Raw genomic sequence first — 9,621 nt, 5'->3', positions numbered from 1 at the left:
TCACATCCTTCAGAAGATGGGAAAATGAAAATCTCAAATGAGCAACGAAACTCACAACTCAACATAACACTGATCAGAATATACACAATAACACAAATATTACTTACTGGGGTACCTCAGGGATCAGTGCTTGGGCCACTTCTCTTCTCCATATACACAACATCACTGGGACCCATCATCCAGTCACATGGTTTCTCTTACCACTGCTACGCTGATGACACGCAACTCTACTTGCCTAACCACAGTGACCGCTCGAATCGCTGCCTGTCTGGCAGACATCTCAGCGTGGATGAAGGAACACCACATTCAACTCAACCCAGCCAAGACTGAACTCCTTGTCTTTCCAGCCAACCCTGCTGTTGAACACAACATCACCGTGCAGCTGGGATCGACTACAGTTTCACCTTCCAAAACGGTCAGAAATCTAGGGGTAACCATTGATGATGAGCTAAATTTCACTGACCACATTTCAAAGACTGCAAGATCATGTAGATTTACACTCGACAATATCAGGAAGATAAGATCCTTCCTCTCTGTACATGCCACACAACTGCTCGTTCAGTCCCTTGTCATAACTAGACTGGACTACTGTAACGCTCTCATTGCAGGCCTTCCTGCATGTGCTATTAGACCTCTCCAAATGATCCAGAATGCAGCAGCACTTCTGGTCTTTAATGAACCTAAGAGAGCACATGTTACACCACTCTTTGTCTCTCTCCACTGGCTGCCGGTTCATGCACGTATTAAATTCAAGGCTCTGATGCTGGCATATAAAACAGTCACTGGGTCTGCTCCAGCATACCTAAAAACATTTATGCAGAGCTACGTTCCCACCAGAAGCCTGCGGTCGGCTAAGGAACGACACCTTGTGGTACCAACACAAAGACGCACCAAAACACTTTCCCGGACTTTCAGTTTCATCATACCACGGTGGTGGAATTACCTTCCCAACTCCATCCGTGAAGCCGACTCACTTTCTGTCTCCAAACAACATCTTAAAACATCTCTTCCATGAGCACTTAACCGGTCACGCATATAAATATATATTCTTGTTGCTCTAATCTGTCTTGGATACACTGTTCTGATGCTAGTGAAACTTTGTAATACAGAATATTATTCCTCTTTTGTAATGGCTTTGGATAAAAGCATCTGCCACATGTATAAATGTAGAAGTGCTTTCTGTAAACAGTCTTTATAAGCACTGTGACAGCTGCATTCACAGGACATTTCAGAAAGACTTCTGCAAAACTAAGAAGTTGTTTGGAGCAGAAGAAATAGAAATAAACCTTGTGTAAGCCGTTAGCTTTACGCTAAACTAAAATGCTATTTCTAGCCACTTTACACGCACATGTGACCAGACACCATCATATTTATTATCAATAACATTCATGTTGGATCATAATTTCTATTTTCTAGTATGACCTTTGATATTAGGGCAAAAATCAGATTCTTGATCATTTTTTAACCCAAAAATCCTTAAAACAATATCAGTTTGTTTCAGAATTACTGAATCAGATATTTGGGTTTTTCAGAGAATGTATTTTTAGCGTGTGTATTTTGAGTTTTTATAGTCAAAACAAGTGATAAAATCACTTACATTACTGCCCTTGAGTAATCTAACCGAATACATTACAAATTACATTTTATAGCATGCAATCTGTAGTGGATTACATTTCAAAAGTCAAAGTTGATAACGTTTTTCTTTATTTGCACATGAAATCTTCGATTCACCAATAATATCACATATGACATTTAATTAAAATAGTCAGTTCTTTTAAAAAATTACACAATATTTGCATTTTATAATTACACTCATATTTACACAAACAAACATTTACATTTTCATTTCTGCGCGGGCATGTTGGAGCCCAGGGTGCCCGCCTAGATTCCCTGTAGGATGGACTGCCCAAATTACCCAGCAGCCACTGGGAAAACCCCCGGTGCTCCTGACGGCCAGTCCGTCTGCGTGTCTGATGATCACTGTGGGGCAACACATGGACAGTGTACTTTGCAATGACTTTCACACATATTTTTCCCATGAAACACAGATTTATATCTGTTGTTGTGCTGTCTGGTGTTTCTGGCACTTTTTCCAGCATCAGTCCTCTTCAGATTGAGCCGACGATGAAGGGTCGTCTTTCTCAAGTCTGGTAACGATTAATAGAAGAGAAGTCACCATATTTATTCATTGAGTTGCAGTAAAAGAAAACATTTTCACCCATGATGTCTTCATTACCGTATGCAGTCTCACACAGTCCTGGAGAGTCATCTATAGCAACACATCCTGTTTTTCTCTGACGCTCTTTAATGATGGACTCTTGAGATGTGTCTGATTCAAACAGTTTTCTGGTCACTCCAGGTTTTCCCCGCGGTACAAGCCTCTGTTCGTTCACTAGAATACAGAAGAGACACTGGAACAACTCTCACTGTATAATACATTCATTTTCATAGATCCTGTGATTAATGCATCAATCTCGCTAAACATCCTCTGAATCTGGGAATATAGTGCACACGGTTTATTACTTCTGAAAGATGTTTCATATGTCAACAGTGCCAATGATAGCTGGCATAACAGATCTTCCTCTTTCATCACCGTGGCTAGTTCATGAACACATGCCAATATAACTGATGATTATTCTTGGTATTTTAACATGTTTGAAGTACAGTCGGATTAATGTCGTGTAAATAAGCACATTTACAAATATAGTCCATCAGTAATAACATGCTTAGATCATGAAGGTCAGATTACTGCGATAGCGTGCAGAAAACACACATTTACATAGCAAAACAAACAAATAAAACAGTTTTTTGTGACTTATATTCTGGTAAAAATATCAAAACACTCTTAAAAGATGGAAAAATCAACCGACACAGAATGGCAAATATTAAAGTCTTGTTTTCAGAGAAATGGAACAAGATTTGGTGCGCTTTATTCTTAAAACAAGACGAAACTATCTGCCAATGGAGGAATACATATACACGCGTTTGACCTTTGAACTGGGGTTTAAAATAGTTTCTGTTCATTAGCATAAACGTTACAAATGTAGTTTTATTTATCAGAAAACAAGACAAAAGATCTCGTCATTTTGTTTCAAATAAATGTGTCTTGATTTAAAAATGGAAAACAAGATAATAATACTAGTTATGTTCATCTCAGTCACCATTCAGTTTCATGTTTCTTCTGTTCAATGGAAGTAAATGGTGACTGAGGCTATCATTCTGCCTAACTTCTCTTTTTGTGTTCAATGAAGAGAGTCAAACCGGTTCAGAACAACGAAAGGAGAGTAAATGATGACAGGATTTTAGTCAATGTTGATAAAGTTTTTCTTTATTTGCACATGTGGCCTTGGATTCACCAATAATATCACATATGACATTCAATTAAATATAGTCACAGTTCTTTAAAATATTACACAATATTTGCATTTTATAACTATCCCACATGACTTACAGTAACATGCCGTTACCGTGTCAGTAATTTGATACTTACTATTGGGACGATCACCAGGAGGACTTTGCACTCATCTGTGAACTGCAAATAAACCAATATAAACATAAACATTAGGTATGGAAAGATTCTCTTTTTAACATATAGAAAAGACGATGTGTGAAACTATCATTACTGCATTGATGTAGTTACTGAGTAGCAAACAATGTATCCATCACATGAAAGTGGTGCACAGTAATGTCAAATTATAATTAATATATGTACAAATTCAAATCCCACTAGTATATGGGAATATGTGTTTACATATGAGAATTGGCATTTGTGTAGTACTTTAAAATACCGTAGACAGTGTGTGGCATCTGAGCACAAGAACTGAACTTTATATCAGTGAATATCTCCCAAATGTGTTCCAGCTTTAGCATAATAGAGTTTGAACAGACCATAAAAAGTAGGAATAAATTAAAGAAATGAAAAAAGGGACAGATGATGAAATATTCCACATGTTTATGGGATACTCACATATGTCTCTTTTCTCAGATGACGGTCCATTTATTGTGTCTGACAAAGACAAACAATAAAACACTGATTTATATGAAATACAGGTTTATGGAAATGTGCATGAGATGCTCAGAATACTGAACAGTTTAAAGGCATACATTCTTCTTAAAGTTACTTAATTTAACTATAAGTCATTATTAATTATAGTTACAGTTAAAGGGTAAAAGTCATGGCCGGTTAATTTACTTTAACTTAAAGTCATCATTGCTTTTATATTAAGTTTTAAAAACATAACTTTTTACAGTATTAATATTCATTAAATATACAATTAAAAAATATTAAATGGCGCCAATTTAAATTTGTATTTAATTTATTTCCTTACTTAAAGTTCATTTTATAGACCATGATGGACTCTTTATTTCCATTAATTTGCTAGTAAAATAAATATGCATACTTGTTCAAAATGTATTAATTATCACAAAATGTGTCTGACTATTAAAGACTAATAGGGGCGTGGCTAAATTCCAATCCTGTCAAATATATTGTGGTCGGAAAATAATTGGGCAGATCAAAAAATAACAAGAATTAATCAAAAATATATAAACACATTTAAAAAAAAGGCTGCAAACAAATCATGTTTTTCTTGGTTATATTACTGTTTTTTGTGCTCTGATAATTTTGTTCATATTTTAATTTTTTTGTTCGCTTACGCTGTATTTTTTTCTTTTCTCTCCAAGTTTTGCGCTTGATGTTGGAAAACTTGTCAGTAGATTTTCAAATAAATCAGGGGGCGTTTTGCGTCCCTATTGGGCCAATAGTCCTTGATCGACAGCTCAATAGCCAATCATTAGAAACGGGGAGGTGACGTCACTCCTGTGCGACTCCGACAGCCGCTGATCAATATTGCATTATTTGTGCTTGATAAACTCCCTGCTTGTGCTGTTTTAAGGATTTTCTGCAGCTCTAGGACACGATGTTTGTCCGAGTAGATCTTTATTATAGTCCGTTAACACGTGTCTTTAGTTTAGGCATTATTTAAGACTTCCTTGTTTGTATGTTATTAGCTGCATATCTAAACAAGTCTGTTGATGTGGATGTTTGTACAAGCTGTGCTAATGTAGTCACGAGTTCACAACACAACTTGATCCGCTTTTCCACTAAATAAAATCCAGATCCCGACACTGATGAATATATAAATGCATACATATAACAGGACATTTCTTTGAATTAGATCAGAAATGTAAAAGGTGTGCATTATTCCTGACACATACATGCACACTTTGGAGTTGGTTGTATAAAGTCATTGACTTCAAATGTTACTGAAGTTGTTTACTGCATGTTATGGGAATGTTTGGGATATGTGTGCTCCAATAATTGCTGTATCTTTAGAGAAGATCCCTAAATTTGCGACTATTTGTGAATCAACAACGTCCAACGTCAAGCCCGCTGTATTGCATTATTTAGTGATGTGGGGACACTTGGTCACTCGTTTCTGATCTCACTGCAGTATTATGGAAAAACAAACTGCATGTTGCCATGCCAACGATGCCAACATAGATCAACACATAACGGCACATCAAGTTGTGTTGTGAACTCGTGACTACATTAGCACAGCTTGTACAAACATCCACATCAACAGACTTGTTTAGATATGCAATAACATACTAACAAGGAAGTCTTAAATAATGCCTAAACTAAAGACTCGACACATGTGTGATAATGATATACTCGGACATTGTTTCGAACAACAAAAAAAAAAAAACAGTAATATAATCAAGAAAACATGATTTTGTTGGCAATTCTGAAGACTTTGCTTTAATTTTTATTTTTGCAGCGTATTTTTAATGTTTATTTTTTGATTCATGTTTGTTATTGTTGGACCCGTGACCGCAACATTTGGCGGGTTTTTGGTCCCACGCACATCTCATGAATTATAAAGTAGTTCATTGTGACATTATGCACATAAATATAAAGAGGAGATCTCACATGATGTTCTGAATAAATAAATGTTTAAGCAAGTTCAGCAGTACGACTATGTTTCATACAGTGTTTAATGTATAGAGAAGTTTTATAATATATCACACCATTATAAAATACAACTGTATAAAGAAATCGAAATGTTCAACATTAGAATTTGATTAAGATGTCTCACAGAGGAACTTACTGGTTAAACACAATAAACAGCTTTATTTATATAATGAATGATTCTTACCCATATTCGTGTCTTGATTACTTTCAAATACCCGCGGGACTGTGGGCAGCCGGAAACGTTCTTCTTCTTCTTCTTCTTCTCTCAGAGCTGATTGGAGCATTATCGCCCCCTAGTGAAACTTTGCCGCAATGATTCAAGGAAGAACTAAGACAGAATTCAGTGCAAGTTCAGTTATTTTCTATAGTCGGGAAGTGTTTTAGGATGTCGTACAATTTTTGTTCTTTTGGACTTTTTAGAGTTTTTAGAGATTTCAAAATTGATTATCGTCAATACCAAAGTTTCAGTAATTGTTTAGAGGGGTAAATGTTGCTCATAACTTTGAAGTGTGTGCAAAAGGCCATAGTCATGTTGTATTTAACTCGTAGTTGTAGTTGTATAGTGTTCTGTTAAGTGTTGTGTCTGCTGAGTAGGCAGAGTTATTAGGAAGTCTTGTGAGTTCGGTGAAGTGAGGCGAGATCAGATATGAGGCAATAGAAGAAAGAAAGAAGAAATGTAGTGCATGTTATATCGTGAGTCAACGAGGTGAGGTGGGCAGTCGAAGTTGTGTGATCATTTACAGAGGTCTTTGGTATTATCTGGCGAATATCATCGTGTGCGTCATTGCAGATTGTAAGTGTTTATCTGACATTATTTAATCTAATAATCATTGTTTGCAGGGGCGTGTCTAGGGGAAGGCTGGGGGAGGCAGTGCCTCCCCTAGGATAAGCTCTGCCTCCCCTGAGAATCTGAGAAATAATCTGTCCATCTGATGATAAATTACAATTTAAAAGTGGATTGTTTTGTGCATATTTTTCCATCGCTAGCAGATGAGTGAGGTCTGACTGTTTCACAGTGCGCGCAAGCTCGGCGTACGCGCTCAGAAAAAGTGCATTATGTCAGAACAGAACGCAATGAAATGTTTACCTGGCAGAGCTTTAAAGCACGAGCAAACAATGAACTTTTGTGATTGCGAATAAGTGCAGTGTCCTGTGAGTGTAACTCTACCGCTGCATTAACATATGATGTGAATGTACGTGGAGTTTTCGGGGACTGATCGAGGCGCCAGAACTGCAGCTGATATGTGCGGCGATGAGAAAGCAGTGTGCAGTGCACTGTATGCGGTGCGCGAGCAGCTCGAGATGCTTTCACATATGCTGCGTTACTTTGTAACTGATCCGCGGCTGTACTGTACCAGAAACACATAGGCATACTCACTATTTTTTTTATTTCAAATCCAGAAGTTATCAACAACTTTTATTTAAAAAAAAAAAAGTTTTGTCTGCATTGCGATTCTCTTTGTACACATATACACTCTTTAATAGATTTAATCAACGTATTCAATGCATTACTTCTATACAGATGTATATATTCATTTGCTCGAGTAATTAAGTGGAAAAATATTTAACCATGTATTTATATTAAAATCGCAAACATTTTAAATTAAAACTTAAAATTGACAAAAACAGCAGACTCATACCTTTTCTTTTGCATTTCAATTTTAATACAATAAATCTTGCATTTCACAAAGAACTTGTTTTTCCACCTCCACGAATGAGACTAGAGTCGTTCATTTTCCCGCCTTGTTGAGGTAAATTTTAGTTTTCCTTGCTTTACCCCGGTCTTAAATTAGAAATGAGACTGTGAAAAATAGTAGTATTTAATTAAATACATTTATCTAAGTTTATTTTGACTATAGATCTCAAAACTCCTCCAGTAGCCCCTTAAATAAAAAACGAACAGTCCTAACTAGAACGTTCATTAAACAAAATGTAGCCTATTGCTTTTCTATTGGCCGTTATTGGGTGTGTGTCAGTCTGCTGCAGGATCACATTAACAACCAGAGTGCGCAGTCACAGTCATACAGTCACTCTGCACACATGACATATATATTTTGAATCTGTTGGCAGCTCGTGTTACAAGGCTACCTGCTCACAACTTTGTTATTTTCTCATTTAATGCTAGTGTCTACTTATAAGCTTTTCATGAAAGTTTATTCTATTGTTTCAGGCTATTAATTTGTTGGGTAACATACCCTAGCTCAGGCTGCTTAGCTACCTGCTAGTCACTTAAATTGCTAGTCTCTAGTCAATGAAGTTGGCACAGAAGTCAATGAAGTAGACTTTTGGATGTAATAATTAGACCAGTTTTTATTAAACATAAAAAAATGCACAAGTGGCTCATTAAAAAACAGGCACCTTGTCATTCACCCTCCATGCAAGCTGCCTCTGTCGAGCTCAGCACACCTGCTCCCAACACTGATCAGAGCCTTGTTGCATCCACAACGGCAAATCCTCCAAACGCATGTCCTCCACAAAATCCACACGCACCATCCTCCAGCTCTGCATCTGTGTACATTCTGCCCTCCCCAAAACAGACAATCCTCCTCCAGCTCTAGTGTGTCTGTTCCCCCTGACTTAGATTTGTATAGCCCATCCCAGCCCAAGCTAAGTAGCTATCCTAAGCGCCCATTTGGACAGGCTCTCAGGTGTTTCAATGCGGGCTGGTATCAGTCTCGCTGATAGCTTCATAACTTTAGACTCCTAATGTGTTTTACTAAGAGTAATTCATGAAGCATTTTAGCCCTAAAAGTAGCACCTAAGTCTGGAACAGCTTAGAAGAAGAAACAAATGAATGTACCTCTTGTCTATACAAACGTGACTTCAGATTCATTTAAACTCTCTCGTGTCGGTTGCCTACTCGTGTAGCACGTGTTCTCACAAGCAAACACCTGTCACTCATCACCAGGCAATCACCATGATCTGATATATGAATCTGTCAATAATAATAATAAATAATAATAATAATATCATCATCATATTTTTAATGTTGACCTGGTTTAACTAACTTTTATGTGATAGCCCTATAGTCTAATAGGGGCCCTGTTCCCATCTCTGGGTTCCTGGCTTAGAAAAAGATATGCACTAAAACAGATTGTGTGTAGTATACCTTAATTTTGCACCGATTTTTTCAATTGTTTATGTTCCCCCCCAAACATGATATCCTGGTAACCCCTCTGATTGTTTGATATTCTGTTGAATGCATCAATAAGATATTTCCTCAGTTATAAGAGAATTGCTGACATATGATGTTATTATTATATATTTGCGATGTCTCGCGTTCAGTCACGTGAATTGATAACGCAGTTTTTGTTGTACAAATGGTCACAGAAAACTAATTGAGCATGTTTGTTTATTGTAGAACCACACATTTATACACCGATATACAAGTTATCCACGATTATCCAGCTGAACTCTATCACAAACCTATCGCATACTGAGCCTTGCAGCGCGCGAAGCTACGGGCCTCCCGGTTGGAGTTTCATCACGTTAACCCTATCCTGACCAGACCGGGATCCTTGCCGACAAGTAACTGCCTGTTCAACCTTCACTGGGATTGCCCCGCGTCGGATGATCGACGTCAGAGGACATCTGTACCCTTCTGTCATCGAGTGATCTTCCTCAGAAATACTTTGGACTTCTTAAGA

General features: G+C 37.3%; 1 long non-coding RNA gene across 1 annotated transcript; it reads right to left on the bottom strand.

The window, feature by feature from the left end:
* Positions 1–1,713: 1,713 nt before the first annotated feature.
* Positions 1,714–6,231, bottom strand: LOC127654644 (uncharacterized). Its single transcript, XR_007971957.1, has 5 exons — positions 6,159–6,231; positions 3,968–4,006; positions 3,491–3,532; positions 2,237–2,392; positions 1,714–2,147 (listed from the first exon to the last, which is right to left on the bottom strand). It is a non-coding gene; the product is annotated as an uncharacterized LOC127654644 (long non-coding RNA).
* Positions 6,232–9,621: the final 3,390 nt, after the last annotated feature.

This window comes from Xyrauchen texanus, chromosome 2 (genome assembly GCF_025860055.1).
Source record: "Xyrauchen texanus isolate HMW12.3.18 chromosome 2, RBS_HiC_50CHRs, whole genome shotgun sequence".
Taxonomy (NCBI): Eukaryota; Metazoa; Chordata; class Actinopteri; order Cypriniformes; family Catostomidae; genus Xyrauchen; species Xyrauchen texanus.
Note: the sequence above shows the minus strand (reverse complement) of the source record. Positions and strands in the feature narration are given on the sequence as shown.